Source organism: Mustela putorius, unplaced genomic scaffold, assembly GCF_011764305.1.
Source record: "Mustela putorius furo isolate JIRA1106 unplaced genomic scaffold, ASM1176430v1.1 tig00000551_pilon_pilon_pilon, whole genome shotgun sequence".
In the NCBI taxonomy this organism is placed as follows: Eukaryota; Metazoa; Chordata; class Mammalia; order Carnivora; family Mustelidae; genus Mustela; species Mustela putorius.
In genome coordinates this window covers 10,936,804-10,955,449 of record NW_025421412.1, presented here as the reverse complement: position 1 = coordinate 10,955,449, position 18,646 = coordinate 10,936,804, and the positions used below count along the sequence as shown (strand labels likewise).

The 18,646-nt window shown below is 40.1% G+C and overlaps 1 protein-coding gene and 1 non-coding gene across 3 annotated transcripts in view; one reads left to right on the top strand and one right to left on the bottom strand.

Moving 5' to 3' along the window:
* The window catches only part of PCCA (propionyl-CoA carboxylase subunit alpha), a 393,935-nt gene that overhangs the window by 70,989 nt on the left and 304,300 nt on the right, over positions 1 to 18,646 (top strand). The window lies entirely within an intron of this gene.
* On the bottom strand, positions 1,360 to 1,462 carry LOC123392413. The gene has a single exon (XR_006607145.1). It is a non-coding gene; the product is annotated as a U6 spliceosomal RNA (small nuclear RNA).

The window sequence follows — 18,646 nt, the reverse complement described above, 5'->3', positions numbered from 1 at the left end:
TGTTCTAACATGGATACCTGAAAAGGAGAACTCTTCCTTTATTTCTAGGGAGATTTTTAAGGGCATAGACAAGGCAAATACATTTAGGATTGTGAGGTTTTTGGTGACTTCAATAGGAAGATTAAGAATATGGGATTTTCTACCCTTTGCTTAAAGTTAAAATAACTTGGATATTATACTCACGCTTTCCTTTTCTCACTCCTTACTGTCCCCAGCACTTACTAGCACAGTCTGTAATCAGAGTTAGAATGCTTGCTCTGCCATTTTGTAGCTGTAAGATCTTCGACAAGTTGCTTAATATTTAACTCCAGAGTCTTTTAAGTGTCTTCCGCTGGCAGTATGCATGATATGCACTTCTCCGTCTGACTCCTTATATTGAAAACATGTCTTTTGTAGCCAGCTTGTAGATGGGTTGTACTTTTAAATCATTCTCCTAATCTGTATCTTTGATTGTAAGTGTTTAGTCTATTATGTTTTTTGGTTTGCCTTATTTTCTTTAATAACAGCTTTACTGAAATACAATTCCCATGTCCTAATAGTCACCCTTTTGTGATAAGCAGTTCAGTGTTTTTATTGTCATGGATTTGTATACCCTCATCAGTATGCAATTTCACTAAGATCTGTTAACATTTAATATATTAGTGATGTGACTGGGTTTGTGGCTACCATTCTGTTTTCTTTTTCTGTCTTACTTGGATTATCTTAATTTTTGGAATTTAAATTTATCTATGAAGTCCTTTTTATAGTTGTTTTTCCTAGGTACTGCAGTATGCATCCTTAACTTTTCATGGCCTATTTAGAGTTAATGTTACACCATGTCAGGGGCGTCTGGGTGGCTCAGTCAGTTAAGCGTCTGCCTTCTACTCAGGTCGTGATTCCAGAGCCTGGGATTGAGCCCTGCATTGGCTCTCTGCTCCGTGGGGAGCCTGCTTCTCCCTCTCCCTCTGCTGCTCCTCCTGCTTGTTTTCTTTTGCTCTCTGTCAAATAAAGAAATAAAATCTTTAAAAAAAAAATCATACTGTTTTAGGTAAAATGTAGAAATGTTAATATTGTATAGTTCCCAGTCGCTGTCTTCTGTCAGCATTCTCTGTGCTACTGTTGTCATGTGTATTTATTTCATTAGCATATATTACACATTCCATCAGGAAAATGTCATAATTTTTACTTTAAACATGTTTGAGGACATTTCCTTCATTAATGACCCAAATATCAGCCTTTTGAAATTAAGATTGATTTTGTGTTGTTCTATTTTTAGGGTACCTTGAAGAAATTATGATGTTTTATTTTGTCCTTTATTATGTACATATTTAATTGTGGTATATCATATATAACATAGAATTACCTGTTTCATCATTTAAAAAAAATATGGAATGCTTCATGAATTTGTATCCTTGTGCTGGGGCCATGCTAATAATCTTCTCTCTCCTCCCAATTTTAATATATATGGGGCCCTTTTCACCATTTAAAAAAAGAAATTTGAGGAGTGTCTGGGTGGCTCTGTCAGTTAAGTGTCTGCCTTCAGCTCAGGTCATAATCCTGGAGTCCTGGGATCAAGCCCTGCGTCAGGCTCCCTGCTTAGTGCAGAGCCTGCTTCTCCCTTTCCCTCTGACCCTCACTCCCCGATCCCCCGCGCTGCCTCAAATAAATAAATAAATAAATATCTTTAAAAATTAAAAAAAAAAAAAAAAGAAAGAAAGAAATTGAGAGAGGGAGAGTGAGTACCTTGACTGAGGGTGGGGAGGGGCAGAGGGAGAGGGGGAGAGAGAATCCCAAGCATGTTCCCTGCTGCTGTGCATGGAGCCTTGTTCCTAGGACCCTGAGATTATGACCTGAGCCAGAATCACTAGCTGGACACTCAGCTGACTGAGCCACCCAGGTGCCCCCTTGTTCACCATTTTTAAGTGCACAGTTCAGTGGCATTAAGTACATTGACAGTGTGCAACTATCACTACTGTAAGTTTTTCATCATCCCAAACTGAAACTTTGTACCCATTAAACAGTAACTCTCTATTATTCCTACCCATATCCTCCCCCCCCCCCCCCGCTGGTCTGTTTTACTTTGTGTTTATGAATTTGCCTCTTTTAGGTAGTAACTCTTACAAGTGGAGTCATAGAATATTGTACCTTCTGTGTCTGGCTTGTTTGAGTGAGCATAATGTCCTCAGGCTTCATCCACGTTGTAGTGTGTGTCAGAATCTCATTGCTTTCTAAGTCGGATAAAGGCCATGGTATGGCTCTGTCACATTTTTATCTGCCATCTGTTGATTGTCACCCAACTTTTACATGAGTTAGAATGCTGAAATCATCCATTTTAATTCTTTTGTATCACTGAAGCTCTTAGTAGTACTTGTAACTATCCAGTAGGTGACAGAAGTTGCTGAATTAAAACTTGGAATCCTGGAAATAAATATAGAAAGGGCACACTGAGAAACATCCCTGTGTTTTTAGGTTGTAATGCTATTTTTAACCTCTTAAAGTTGAATTTCATATATTTATTTGTATATAACCCCTAAGCTTGGAAATCAGTAGGAAAGATTTTTTTGTTGTTGTTTTTCTAGTGAAAGTAATAGATTGAAGGTTTTGTCAGATGCAATGAAGTACATTAATTATCACTGTTACATATAGTGATTCTTATTGCCTCAGATACTTTCTAAAATTAAGCTTTTAAGTGCATCCTTTCTAAAATGGGCAAAGAGGCAGAAATAATGAGATGATTACTGGGGTTTTGTTTTTGGACTGGACCTTATCTAAAGATATTGTTACAGAGTTCTTGAGGCACCATATTGGAACAGAGTGTGATATGCTAATTTGCCAACCAAAGAGTATTTTGTTCTTGTGTATGTGTATTTCCCAGCATACTTACGGCATATTTGTTTGAGTCTTTGAGTGTGTGCACATGTGTGTATTTTCTTAGCTTTTTATTTAGTTCTTCACATGCTCATTGTTTCATTCTTAGCTCCTCAAATTTGAGAAATGCTGTGCCAGAAGGTAGAAAACGTAGTACCAAAAAATCTGAGTAGGTGACCTTTAAACTGAGATACCATGGGAGAAGAGCATTCTAGTCAAAAAGCAAGATTTCTTTGCGTACCCTTCCCTTCCCTGCTTTGGCATTCCTTTCTGGCCTTACAACTATGTGTCATGTCAAGGACCTTTATTCATCTCTGAATTCGTGTTGTTTACCACTTAACTTACTAGTTACAAATAATTCTTTGCCCATTTTATTTATTTTTTAAAGATTTTATTTTATTTTACAGAGAAGAGATATAGTGAGAGATGTAACCCCACCCGGGAGTAGGAGAGAGGGAGAACAGGCTTCCCTCAGGGCAGGGAGTCTGATGCGGGGCTCGAACCCTGAGATCATGACCTGAGCTGAAGGCAGATGCTTAACTACTGAGCCACCCAGGCTCCCCCTCTTTGCTGATTTTAATGGAATTATATATATATATTTCCAAATATGAGAAAAACTAGAAAAGAGGCTAATCTCCTTGCTGCTCACACCAAACTCATTTGAAATACAGATTTACTTTTAGAAATAACAAATATTTATTAGAATCTAATTCTTATTCATTTTATTTGAAAAAAATCTTATATTGGATATCTATATATGATATAATATAGTATAGATATAATATAGTATAATATGGCTTTGTCTTCTATACATATTAATGGTAAATTACTTTTGCAATCTTCATGCTTTGTAGTTAAAACTTGGGCCTGTAATTTATCGTCGAAGTATATACAGACTGTTGTTTTTATAATTATTCCTGCTATTACTGTTGTTTATCACACCATAAAAGCAAAAGCAATTTATTTATTTTTTAAAATTTAATTTTTTAGAGAGAGAAGGAGGCACCAGCTGGGGGAGGGAATTGAGGGAGAGAGAGAAACTCAAGCAGACTCCCTGCAGAGTGTGGAACCCCACGAAGGGCTCAATCTCATGACCCTTAGATCATGACCTGAGCAGAAACTGAGAATCAGACACTTAACTGACTAAGCCATGTAGGTTCCCCAAAGCAAGACCAAATCAATCTATCTATCTATCTATCTATCTATTTATTTATTTTTAAAAGATTTTTATTTATTTGACAGAGATCACAAGTAGGCAGAGAGGCAGAGAGAGAGGAAGGAAGCAGGCTCCCCGCTGAGCAGAGAGCCCCATGTGGGGCTCGATCCCAGGACCCTGGTATCATGACCTGAGTCGAAGGCAGAGGCTTATCCCACTGAGCCACCCAGGTGCCCCTAGGCAGGTGTACTTCTGAAGGACCTTGCTAAATGGGACTCTGATAGCAGGAGGGGAAGGATTTGCCTTCCTAGTGAGCTAATGATTCTGTTTTTTGGGGATTGTCAGATAATATGAAAAGTGTTTCATATGTGCTTTTTCTTCACTCTTTATATGTTCTGGTGATATCATTACCTTTAATTTATACATGAAGGAATGAATCAAAATAATTTTCCCGGAGAGCCTGGACGGCCCAGTCGATTAAACATCTGATTCTTGGTTTCGTCTCAGGTCATGCACAATCTCAGGGTCGTGAGGTCAAGCCTTGCCTTGGGTTCTGTGCTGAGTGGGAGTCTGCTTGAGATTCTCTCTCTCTCTCAAATAAAATAAACAAAATCTTTAAAAAAAAAATGGTGGGTGGGGTGTGGCACCTAGGTAGCTCAGTCAAGGTTAAGCATCTGATTTCAGCTCAGGTCGGTATCTGAGGGGCCTGGGATGGAGCCCTGTGTCTGGCTCCCTGCTAAGTAGGGAGACTGCTGTACCGCTCCCTCTGCTCCTCCCCCCACTCATGGTCACTCTATCCCAAAATTTTCCCTAATCACGTGCTGTTAGTGATCAGTTCTTTTGATGTCTATTCTTTTCAAGCTCTTGTAAAAAACTGATTTAACTGCACACATTGTATGGAAAACTAAAATTTACTCAGAATCAATGAAGAAAAAATATTGCTTTAATGTTTATAGTATTGTGATTAATCTTGGGGGTGCTTAAGAATCTTGCATACTTTTTAGGTCATCAGAGAATGATAAAATTATATTAAAACATTAATATTACAAGTGCTTACTTATTTTCTTTAGAAAAATGTTCACAGTAACTGAAAATAGCAAATTAATGTATTAATGATACCGTCATTCCATTGCCCATTACTTTGAAATTTTAATTTTTAAAGTAAGCTCTGAATCCAACCTGGGGCTCAAACTCATGAGTCCAAGATCAAAAGCCAGTACCTCCTACTGACTGAGCCAGCCTGGCACCTCTGAAAAATCATATTTATTTCAAAAGTTAGTAATAGATACTAGATATCTGTTTGCATTTCGTTTTAGTTTTTCCTGTTGTAAATTGCAGATGATATTTTGGTGAGTTAGGCTAATATTTTGAGTGCCAATAAACGAGGCCCTGCTTATGTAAAGCAAGTATTTTTTTTGTGACCTAAAGCATTAGTTTATAGGATGATTTTTTTTTCTTGACAAACTTATAAACTTTTCACAGTTTTGCCAAGTCCCTGGTGAGCTTTAGATCACTAAGCCCAAATTTGTTGACTGATTAATGACGAAACCAATATATGAGTACGTTGTTGGTCTTCCTTTTTTCTTTTCTTTTCTATATAGATAGCCAGAGATTTTATTTTCGCTTTTAGGAAATTATTTGAAGTCAGGGTGGCTTTGAAACAGGTCGCAGAACTCTTAACCAAAGCCGACCATGTTGACAGTCAAGTTTTGCACAATATTTTTAGTTGAGGAAGGGTAGAAATTTTGTGTTTGTCTTAGCTTTTTGGTCTCTGAGGTATTAAAAGTGGTGACAGGGCTGCTCTGTTACTGTTTTGCAGCTCGCTCCTTTAATTGATGTTGAATTGTGGCTTTCCGTGCGCACAGGGTTAAGTAAAAGGGCTGCAGTCATCCAGCGAGCAGTTTCCTTTAATGTGCTCATTAGTGGTGGCAAGTCCAGGTTTCAGCACATGCCAGTAATTTACATTTCATTGCTGAGTGGCTGCCCTTGTTCAAGAGTTGTTTCTAAGCCCGATGAATATATATTGGGAATAAACAGAGTAGAAGAATTGAAAGCCAAATACCCTGCCAGGCCTTTCAGTGGGTTCTGAAGCTTCCAGTGGATCTCTGATTAGCAATGCATGAAGCAGGCTGAAAATGCAAAGATGAGGCCTACAAAAGTTGTTCCAGGTAGGCTATCCCCTTAAATCCCCTTTTTGTGACCACCTTTCCATTTCATCTTCCCCAGATTCTTCTCTCAAGGCAGACTTTCTGTTAAAATGAAAATACTCCGTTAGACCTAGGAAGTGAACAATAGAGGATCCACCTGGTTCCTTTACCCCTTCTAACTATTAAGGGAAGTCTGATTGTTATGCAATGAATCCACAGAAGCAAAGGGCTTGATCGGCTTTACAGCTCCTAGGGACCCCATTATTGTGATTGGGATCTCTGTGGTGATTCCTTCTGGGATTCATTTTTCCCTCTCTCCCTGATTGGTACCAGCTTGTTCTGGCTTTTGAAAGCTTGCATAGATCATTAAAGGGTAATCTGGAGGCCGTGGTCAGTATTCCTGGGCACAGAGACAGACTCATGTTAGTGTGTTGTCTTTGAAACTGGGACATTGGGGAAGATCTAGAAGTTTTCTTTTTGTAGAAAAATTTGACATTTTATAAAAGCATTTTTAGAACTCAGCATTTTATTACAAGTTACTTTGTGCACAGAGGAAACACTAGCCTAGCTATCTTTAGAAGATTAAAAATATGCTGCTAATTCTTTCTCCATTTTAAGTTTACTTTCATATATATGGAAATCTGAGTTTCAAGAACGTGGGTATTAATATTGCCAGTTGTTTGTGTGTTTGATCATCTGGCCTCTGTTTATCTACTTGCTTATTTTTGTGCTGCTTTTCAAAACATTGAATTCAAGAAGTTTTGTTCACAATTCATGGTTAGAATCAAAAGTGAGTATTAAAAGATGTTGAAAAACATGAGTACTCAAAGTCAGTTTATTATTATTTTATGGTAAATTCAAGTTGGATGTGATTTAGCTTTTGAATCACTTAAGCATGAAGGTATGATAGCCACAGTTTATTAAATCTTTTAGATTTTATTAGCTAGAGTTTTAATAGAGGAGCAACATGGTTTTGAAATCTTTTATATATATGAAGGTGAAGATGAGAATCTTGAGAATATTAACTTAGTAATGTTCTGATCAGTACTTGAAGCCTTTGCAAAAATGTAGCAATAAATTTACCTTCTAGATGACTACTATTCTTTCTGGATGCTTGCCAGCTAAAATCCCATGGGATTAAGTTCTGGAAAATCACTTGCAAATTTGTGGAGGATATCAGTGACTTTGAATATTTAACTGTCTAAACTGTCATCTACGTGTGTTCTGTCTGTGCATTGGGTTAAAAAAAAAATTAGAAGTTTGTCAGCCAGTTAGAATTAAAGGTGACATCTGCTTTTAATTGGTGTTTTATTTTCTTCCAAGTCAGTAAAAATTCAGTAAGACATGAATTACCAAATTTTGCAATGCTAAGCAACTTGTCAAGTGACAGTAAGCACTACCTTGAGCACTTGTACAGATGGGAAGTGTTAAAATGTTGATTAATCGTCCCAATTCTGATTATGGTTTTAGAAGGCTAAAGCTTGTGTAACCATTGCCAGCTTTCTAGTGTCAGAATAGCATTCATTTGTTAATTTTGTAGGCTTTTTTCAATTACTGGCAAATTGCCTCTTGTATAATGAGTGTGTAAATAGTTCTAGTGATACTTGGTTAGTAGACTTAGGGCCAGATAAAGAAATGTAGAATTCCCTGTTTCTCAGGTCCATTATTTACTTAGTAAACACTTTAGTTCAATTCTTTTTAGTAAAAAAGAAATAGAAAAAAAAAATTAAAAGTGAGCTGTAAGATGTTATTCTTTTACACACACCCGTGATGTGTTGAGAAGGGTGCTGTATCTGTTTGAATCTTGGCAAAGGAAGGCTTGTCTGGCCCCCTGTAGAAAAAGAAAATCGATTATTTCTGTTTTACCATTTCCAAACCATTTTAAGATACAAAACATAAAGAAATCAATTCCTTCAAGAAGAGCATGTAAAACTAGCTCAAGACTTCAGATATTCTCAGAGCTAAAAAAAAAAAAAAAAACCTCAAGAAAATATTCCCATCATACTGATTACATTTTAATATTCTTGTTACTGAAAATTTGAGCATGGTACTAAGTGGTCTCTTTTTATAAAGTGTGTCTTTAAAAATTTCACTGTGAAGGAGATATTTTTTTTACTGCTGTTAGATAAAAGGGGAGTTTCTCCTTTTCTTATTTGAAAAGATCTGCATTGTAGTGGTAGAATTTTGTTTTAAAAGTGGTTAGGACTTGAAGCAACATTTCTTAGATTAGGTTTTTAATATTACCAGACTGAAGTTATATTCAGGTCTTGTTTTTTGTTGTCCACTTCTGAATATCTGATAAATGTTTTATGTAGTGATATATTCTTCCTACCAGAAAACATAGGGTTATTTAATTTGATTCATAAAATTTTCCTGTTCAGTTAGCTTGGATAGTGTGTAGATTTTATTTCAACTTAAAAAAGTAGACAAGATGCTTATTCACTTAATAGTTTCGTTGATAAGTCTCATCTTAAACCCAAGAGCCACGTTTAGCAGTTCTGATATATTTTTTAGGAAATAGTTGAGAAATAGAAAATGTAGATTTTATTTAGCTCAACTATACAAAACTTTCTGATGCCTGAAAACTTCAGGATTCATTGCCCCTGTACATTTTCCAAATTATTTGCTTTTCAATGCATAAGGCTTTAATTTACCTCCTACTGACACCCCCCAAATGGGTTTTTCAGAATTTTGAGAGGGGACTACTATAGTTGCTCTTAGAGCGTAGTTGGGTTGCTGGCCCAGACTCTCCTCTAAGATGCCCCAAATCTAAAAGGATGGGAGGTTCTGGCAACATCTACTGGGCAAATGTTTTCAGATATTTTCTTAGCTACAGAATTACTGTTTTTTGCAGCACTCTTGCTTCTTTCAATCCTGTTTTAATGCCTGTTTATTTTAAGAAGTAATTTAGACATAAGATATAACAGGATTTTTTTTTTTTGCTGTTAACTTAGATTTTTGTCTGTATGATCTTTTTCTTTACCTTGAATTTTACAGAATAATAATGAAGTTAAATATTTGTACCTTGAACTAATTCATTGCTTCTGTAAATAACTGATTTTATAAAGTAGAATTTATATGCTGATAAAAAGCACTGCTTTATTTTTTGAAGTTTAAATTTTGTCAGTTAATGTACAGTGCAGTATTGGTTTCTGGAGTAGAATTCAATGATTCATCGAGTGCATGCAGCATCCAGTGCTTATCATAACAAGGGGCCTCTTTTATACCTACCCCCCCCCCCCCGACCTAGCCTATCCCCCACGCACCAAAAACTACTGTTGAGTAATAACATCTCAAGTGCATTCTCTTAGAGATGCTCAGTGACTTTGTGTTCATTTATGCTTGCTGTGTTTTTAAGGAATAAGAGAAACCCGTTTGGTATCTGTATTTTTTTGAAAAGAAGAACCTACAGCTGGTATTTGCATTGGGGCAATAATTTACTTTTTTGGCTCCAAATGCTTTTATGATCTTTTAGGAAACGGAGAATCTTGATGGACTTGGCTGCTTAATCATTTCTGTGTTTTCAGTTCAGTTTGGTCACTAATACTTGACTTGTTTTTTTTAATATTCTTGCAGCTCTTTGCCAGTAGCACGTGGTTCCTGTTGTTTAGATTACCAAGCTTTCTTTATCATGTGATCCTGTCACTCTGTTGACAATTGATTGGATCAGGGATTAGTGTCTGACCCAAAGGCAGTGCTCTATGGAGGGGTCATAGCTTAGGGGTGTGTGTGTGTGGGGGGGGTGCCCGGTGGGGTAGGGGTGGGCGTTGATTTGGATATGTGTGTGGTGGGACTCTTAGGTGGGGGTGGGGTGCCGAGAAGGTTGTGACACTTGAACTGAAATAACAAGATGAGAAGGAGCAAGCAATGTGAAGATCCAGGGCAAACCCTCTCCACACAGAGAGAATGGCAGGTGTAAATGCACTGAGGCAGGAATGAGATGAGCGTGTGGCTTGAGAGAAAGAAGCTGGTGTGGCAGGCGAGTAATGAATGAGGAGGCATGTGGTACAGTTTGGAAAGGTAGGCTTAGGGCAGATCAGTTGGCATTTTCAGTTGTGTCGCATTAGGAAGCCACTGGGGGAATTAAAGTGTGTGCTGACTTAATGTGATGTACTCTTTTATTACTATTAGGAGAGGGCATATCAAATTAAAGAGTAAGGTGATTAACAACTGTTATGATAATATGAGCGGAAAAATGTGAGTTCCATACTAAATATGACAAGAAACAGTGTCCTAGAAGTAGGTGAAATCTCACACCTGCCCGCCTGCAGATGCTTTTAGGATACAGCTCTGTGAAAACAAAGCTATCTGCTAATTTATACTTTGCAAATCATGGACTTTTCAGTAAACTCCACCCTTACCAGCAAAAGTTAATCTTATACCAAGAATCATTCCTCTTCCCACAATGGTTTGTTTCCTCAAGTCTAGATTATTCAGTCTTTGAAAAACCACTCTAGTTATATGGCATTCCAGTTTAAGGTGGCCATTTGAAGTTCTGTATCCTTTGATATCTTCCCACCAGTGTTAATTACTGATATGCTTCTTTGACTCTGTGTCTGGCTAGTGGGTAATGTTATACCATGTAGACATGCTTTAATAAATGCTTGTAAATGTCAGGTGTGCATGGTGCATGCACTCTCCCATTGTAGTGGAGAGTTTGCCTGTCCAGCATCCTCTCTGCTATGGGTGATAGTTAAGCCAGTTATGATCACCTTATCTTCCCTGACAATTACTGATTCAGGGATGAGTCAGTGAAGGCTTGAGCCAGTTTGGGTCAATGAAACATGAGAAGCTTTTTTGAGATTCCTTAGGAGAGGAAACTTTCTCATTCTAAGCTTTAGCATCAGTGTGTCTCTCTCCTTTCTCCCCCTCTCTTCTTTGTCCTCCCACACATTTTGTGACGAGCTGACAGCCATATTGTCACCGTGAGGGTAGCTAGCAGAATGGGGGATAGATTCAAGAGAATGGCAGAGAAATCAAGAACTGTGAGATGTACTTTTAGAAGGATTTCTGTCTTAAGAGATGGTGGGGTGTGTGTTGGGGGAGGGGAGAGTAGGGATGTTTCATGGGGTAACAGCATTTTGCGCTTTAACAGATGTTTATTGAAAAGTATTCTGGGGCGCCTGGGTGGGTCAGTGGGTTAAGCCGCTGCCTTCGGCTCAGGTCATGATCTCAGGGTCCTGGGATCGAGTCCCGCGTCAGGCTCTCTGCTCAGCGGGGAGCCTGCTTCCCTCTCTCTCTCTCTGCCTGCCTCTCCATCTACTTGTGATTTCTCTCTGTCAAATAAATAAATAAAATCTTAAAAAAAAAAAAGAAAAAAGAAAAAAAAAAGAAAAGTATTCCTATCTCACTATGTTAGATACTGAGGAACTAATTAAAAAAAAACAGACTACAGAACGTGCTTTTCCAGGAAATTTATTTATGTGTATTGGCTTTTGATTTAAGACTATTTTTTGCTTTGGATTTAGGGACTGAGAAAACACTCTATTATTAATATTTAGTGAAAATTGGAAAAAACCAGAGCTTAAAGAATTAACCCTTAATTATTAGGGAACTAGTCTTAGGACTGTGAGTTGCTTTAATGATGTTGCCAGGCAGTCAGAACTATCTGCGTATCAGGCAAGGGTGTGTTGAGAGATCCCAGAGTTAGAAGATAGGTAGGCTTGAGGAAGGTGTCGGAAACAGACCAGCCAGCTGTCAGCTCTTGTTTCTCTCTTGTTTCTTCTTTCTTTACAATCTTTCTGCGGGCTTGTCGACTTGAATCCTCTGCTTCTCTACTCACGTGGCCCAGTGTAACGTGTCAGAATCACAGTCCCTGAGTTTAGGTGAAAAGAGGAAAGCTGTTTTTCTTTCTGTCCTTGTTCCTAGCTTTGAAAGGGACTATGATAGATGGAGTTTGGGTTAGCTGCTCTTTGCTCCAGTCGCCTGTGTTCAGGGAGCAAGATCGGAGCATTCAGAAGGGCTGCGGCTGACGGGTCTTTTGCTGTGGTTGGGAAAAGGACAGTTCAGGAAGGTTGTGAGCTGGCTAACTCTGCCACAGACATCTGTTACAGCCCCTAATTACAGGGCAGTCTGAGAACTTCCGCCATCAGAGTGTATCTAGTGTAGGTGCTGCTTGGAAGTAGTAGTTAATTCTGGTAGGTTTGGGATTGGAATAGGTGGAGGGAAGATTGTTAAACTTTATATATAAGGGTGTGTGTGTGTGTGTGTGTGTGTGTTTGAAAGGCTTAGTGAAGAAGAGTATTTCGTATGTGTATAGCTATTGGTTTCCTCCTGAGGAACTGACACCTCTCATAAAAGCTCTGTGCCCCCGTAAAGCTCTGTTTCATGACTGTAGCTTCTTTTGGAGTTATGAAGTATACATGTGAAGAAAATCACAGATTTTTTGAGCTAGGAGAAACTTAGAACTTAACTAATTTGGTGGTTCAGCATATATCTTTTGATGCGGCGGATGCTGGTGAATACAAAGATGGCAAAGGTTCACTCCCCCATGAAGTTGGTAGAAGAGATGCCGGGGGGGAGGAGGTTCATCAGAGAGTCCGAGATGGCCTGTGAGGAAGTCAGATGAAGAGGTTACTTTTGATCGGGGAGGAGTGTCTAGGGAAGCCTCCTGAAGAAGGCGGCATTTCAACTAGGCTTTGAAGACATAGCATTTAGATAGAGAAGATGGTAGAGGAAAAGCATGGGCATACAAAAGGGGGAAGGATATTTCAGGAGGGGGATTGATTTTCTTGGCTCTCCCTTCGAAATGAGTTTGGAATCGGACCACTTCTCACCACTCTCAGCGCTACCGTCTATTCTGGTCCCCGGCATCTCTCATCCGCATCATTCACTAGCTTCCGACTTGCTCTCCAGATTCCCTCCTTACCTCCCTCCAGAGGATTCTCAAAACCTGGTCAGAATGATCTGTCAACATGTACATCAGATATCAGAGCATTTCTTGGCTAAAAACCAAGCTACAAAATACCTTTATTTGCTTCCAGTTTCATTTAGAATCAGAGCCAAAGTCCTTCAAGACACCCACCACCCTGCACTGTTCTTACCTAAAAAATTGTTTTCTTTTTTTAAAAGATTTTATTTATTTATTTGACAGAGAGAGATCACAAGTAGGCAGAGAGAGAGGAGGAAGCAGGCTCCCTGCCGAGCAGAGTCTGATGCGGGGCTCGATCCCAGGACCCTGAGATCATGACCTGAGCTGAAGGCAGCAGCTTAACCCACTGAGCCACCCAGGCGCCCCTGACCTAAAAATTTTTATATTCTTTCTCACTTCCTTTGTTTTAGCTTTTTTTTTTTTAAACTCTTTTTTGAGATACAAGATATACTTGCAACCTCAGAGCCTTTTCACTTGCTAGTTTTTTTAGTGAACACCATGCCTCCAGATAGCTCTTCTTCTTCTTCTTCTTCTTTTTTTTTTTTTTTTTAAAGATTTTACTTATCTATTTGACAGACCGAGATCACAAGTAGGCAGAGAGGCAGGCACAGAAAGAGGAGGAAGCAGGCTCCCTGCTGAGCAGAGAGTCCAATGCTGACCTGAGCTGAGGGCAGAGGCTTTAACCCACTGAGCCACCCAGGCGCCCCAGATAGCTGTTCTTTAGGCCATTCTCCAAAGTCCTTTTCTCAAAGAGCTCCCCTGATTGGCCTAATGAAGGTGCAGGTCACCGATCTCCCACCACCTTATGCTCTCAATTCCCATTTCTTAATTTATTTTTCTCTGAAGTATGTATTGCTGCCTGATATGTATTTAGTAACCTACACAACCACAGGAGTTGTTTATTTCTTTTGATACTTTATTTCCTCAGTGCCTTAACTATATCTGACTCATATATTTGTTTAGTGAGCAAGTAAATTGAGTAAGAGGTGGATTGTCTACCTTTGTGTTTGGGCCATTCGTGGAACAGATTCGATACCCTAAATTCTTCTCAAGATTAAGTGGATATTTATAAATGTACAAATCACTTGTACAGTTTCTGTGCAAGGTGTTACTCAGCTGGCACTCATGATCATAATACTGGAATTTTAAACCCTTTTATCATATAAGCCAGTGTTTCGCAAACTTCATCTGTAAAGGGTCCTGAATATTTTAGACTTTGCAGGCCATAGTGTCCCAACTGTTCAACTCAGTTGTAACCATACAACTTTGCAGTTGCAGTGTGGAAGTAGTCCTAGACAAGAGGTAATATGAATGGGTATGGTTGTGTTTTAATAAAATTTATTTATGGGCATGAAAATGAGAATATTATATAATTTAACATGTCTTGAAATACTGTTTTTGATTTTTTTCCCCAATTATTTTAAAATTGTCCCTTTTTAGTTGGATAGGAATTGACTACTCCGTGGTTTGGGTGTGGTGTTTGAAACAGCTGTGTAGCTGCACAAATATATTTAGTCTAGTGCACATTCACTGCCATGTTGATAAGCACATACTTGGTTATGCCCATTAGAAAGAGACTTGGGGCAAATCAGAAAGCCCATGGTACAGTTATCTGTGCTAATGGCTGGGGAGTGTAGAGTAATAGGGGAAATAAAATCAGGATGATATAGAAATAATCTTAGAATGTGTTGTGTAGTTTGCGTGTGCAGGGCCTACTAATCATTTCAGTTTTTTCAGTAACATTTGGGTTACATTCTCTTTAGTGCACATCAGTTGAGAATGTGAACCATGAATTCAGATATGCTGTGGAGAAATTATTTTCAGAATTAAAAGTCTTCATGGATTGACTGAAAAATAATTGCATTGGTAAAATATATGTAAAATACAGTAGCTTATGTAAACATTAATGTTAGATTTAGAAAATGGTTTTCCCAGATCATTTGAATGATGCATTTGAAGAGGCCAGGGTTCACTTTCCCAGCCCCGAATAGAGTAAGGCAGGACTTGGCAGCATGAGAGATGTGGGATTGAAGCCTCGGGTTTAAACACACCCCATTCTGTGGGTGCTTGATAAATTCATTCCTGCTGATGTTTACATTTATGGATTAGGTATTATTCTGTGTGATGAAAAAATTGCAGAAAGAGGGTAAGCATGTAAGAAGGAACAGGAATTCTGTCTTAGCATGTTGAGACTAATGTAGGGAAAAGGAATTCTTGGAAATAAAAGTCAAATGGGATCTGTGAAAGAAATGAGTTTTTAGGGGCGCCTGGGTGGCTCAGTGGGTTAAGGCTCTGCCTTCCGCTCAGGTCATGATCTCAGGGTCCTGGGATCGAGCCCCACATTGGGCTCTCTGCTCAGCAGGGAGCCTGCCCCCCCCCCTCTCTGTCTGCCTCTCTGCCTACTTGTGATCTCTGTCTGTCAAATAAATAAATAAAATCTTAAAAAAAAAAAGAAATGAGGTTTTTAGGCAGATACAGGGATTAGTGCTAATTTAAATTTGTTTGTTTTCATGAAGCTGACCACAAGGTGGGGAGTATGTTGTGTGATTCTGGATGACCAATGACATCATCCTAAGTTGCTGCAATAGGAGACTTACATTATTTTAAATAACTTACAAAAGTTTTATTTAGAAAATTACAGATAAGTAAGTTTGAAGCAATGATCTTAGATACATCTTGACTATTTAGTAGTATGAACAGTGATTACAATTTTTTGTTTTCCAGTAATGTAAAATTCTTATTTTAAACTCATAAACTTACACCTTTCCACTCTAAGGTAATTTTTATGCTGTCTTCTCATCTTGGTAAATAAGTAAATAAATACCCCCCAAGCAATTTACATGTGGTTAATTTGAAAATTCTTTGTAGATTGGGCAACCATATTGGAAAAGGACAATCTTTTGAGGGCTTTATTATAGGTAACCTAAAGAAGACAGAAGACTGTATTTTAAATTAGTTGCGTCTCCTGAGGTGCTGGCCTTTATTTCTCTGTAAGTCTTAACTAGGGTTTAGCCTTCTCTGACAATAGCTGGAAATTGTGGGCGACTGATGACTCTTCTGTCCCCAGAGCACTGTTTTCTGAGTCGTATGGTGGGTGGACCTTTGTGTTCTATGGAAATGCCTTTGCATGTCATCCCAGCTCATGGACTTCATCCTGGACGGCAGTCTGTATGTTCTGCTCACTTGTCACATTCTCTCTGTTCAGCTTCTTGTGTGGATATTGAAGCCAAGGATTTAAGAAGACTTTTGCAGTGTATTTGTAATTAAATAGCATTATTCAACTGGAGTTGAGGTCTTTGGTCAAGGAGAGTGACTGCAATGCCAGAAGTGAGCTTCTAAACCAGAAAAACATCCTAAATCCCACAGCTTTACAGCGTGAACAGTAGTACTCTGAAAACACCCTTTTGGTTTTGGAACTGAAATATTAAAGGTAGTGATAACGTGAGTAAACTGTTTAACGTCTTTTAGAAGCATTTCAAGCACACGGCAGTCGAGATGACATAGGTAGCTGTGAGGTTTTAAGTGCTCAGTCATTTCTCCCAAGACATTATAGGATTGGCTTGGGTCTGATCGGCTGAGGACATCTCCAGGTCGAGTAAAAATGCCCCTGGTGTCTCCGTCTGGGTGTCCTACTACTAAGCCACTGATAGGCAGAATGAGTCTTACTGTCCTTGTAACCAAACCTGCTTGTGGTTCCGTATTTCAATGGGGTTTTCTGGTCCCTTTGAGTGCTCCGGTCCCTTCCTCTTCCTTCTCTCCAGACCTGTTGGTGTCACTGCAGCTTCTCTTACCTCTTTCCCCCTCCGGATCGGGCTGCTGTCCCCCACCTCCTCCCCCCTCCTCTCCCCCACCTCCTCCCCCCTCCTCTCCACCTGCGCCGCCGCCACGCTCGGTCCTGAAGCGCTTCGGCGCTCGCCAGGGGCTCCCCGTGGGCTGGACGGAGCCGCCGTGTCCCCCGGTGGCCCGTTCGCCACACTTGGGTTTCTGTCCGCTTCCAGCACCGCTCGTGCCTCCCTTCCCGGAGTTCCCCTTCCCGGAGGGAGTCTGGCTGCTGGGGCGGGAGGCTGCGTCCGAGAAGCCGGGCCACAGCTTTTCCTCCCGAACCGGGGCTCGCTCTTTGCTTGGAAGAAGGCGCGCAGGACTTGAGTCGCGTGTCGGAAGGACAGGCGGGCTTTCCGGCTGTCGGAAAGGAGCCAGTTGAAAGGACGAGCTGCAGGGTGAGCGGGAGGTAGTCTGGCCTCTCCGGAAGGGGCCCGAGTTCGTTGGGGCTTTGGGGCTGACGGCCGCGGGACTGGCCTCCGAGCGCGGCTCCCGGGATGTGTTAAGTCTACGCAGCCGGGAAGGCCGGTTGGCAGGCCTCGCTGGCCGACAGCTCTGTGACGGACTTCCAGAGTCGTTCACACTCGTGTGGCAGCTTCCTGTGGGTCCCCTCTGTCCTGTGTGCTTTTACATCTGTCACTTCATTGAACCCTCACGGGTTCAGAAACAGGCACAGAGTGGTTAAGTCACCTGTCAGAGGCCGACCTGGGAGTTGGTGGTCGAATTGCAGTTTCAGGCCAACTCCACAGTCCCTGCACTTAACTCTTACTCTGTTGCTTCTGATTCCTGCCTTTCTTCCAAGAAAATAATGAAGAACCCTGCGTGACAGTTGTTTCCTGTGTCTCAAGGGCCGTGGGAAGTGAGGGGTGTATAGGTGGCATCTGCTGTGACTTCAGAACTTCCAACGGCTGCATCAGGGTGGTGGTCACGCACATGTGAAGGGAGTCACACTGCTGGTTAAGAATATCCTTTTGCTGGGATTTGTGCTTATGCCTACTGGATGTTGACGTAAAGCTTAGCCGTTCGGATATGATGCCCCATTTCTTCCTCATCAGTCACTGGCTGGACTTCGGTGACGGGAGAAGATTGCAGGCTCACCTGTTATTTATCAGAAGGTAGGAAGGCTCTGGTGCACTTTCTGAGAAAGACAAATAATCAGGTGATCTGAAGATGTTAAAATTATAGCGTATCTAATATAACAGAAGGGAGAAATTTTCTGAAGCAAAGGGCCGGGAATTTCTGAAATATGGTACTCCATGTATGATAAACTTACATTAAGTTGGCTCACAAAGTTTCCACCCATATTTGCTTTATTCCAATTGCCATGATTAGTTTCCCAGAATATTCTAGACTCAGAGCACTCATGCTAGGTTGTGATTTTAATTGCTTGTTATATCACATCTTCCGAGTTGGTGTGTCAACTAAGAGGCCAGTGATACATCTCTGTCTTGTCTTTCATTTTATCCCTACATTTAGCACAGTGCCTGCCACACACTGGGTATTTGGCAAGTGTTTGTAGAATGAATGCATGACTGGCTGTTGAGTTGATAGCAGAGAAGTCTGTAATCGAGATCTGGTTATTGTTGGACTTGAGGGAAAGAGGAGGCCGTTCTGAATGAGCACTGGTTACATGTAACCTCCTCGTCATTCTCTGATGACTGTAGAACCCTCTACAGACCAGTGAGAGTGGTTTTCCTGTGTACTTAAATGTTTGCTTTCCCATGCTACTTTTCCAAATCCTAGTTGCCTTTTTCCCTCAAATGCTTCCTTTTCTGTGAAGCCTTCCCTGATTCCCACATCGAACCC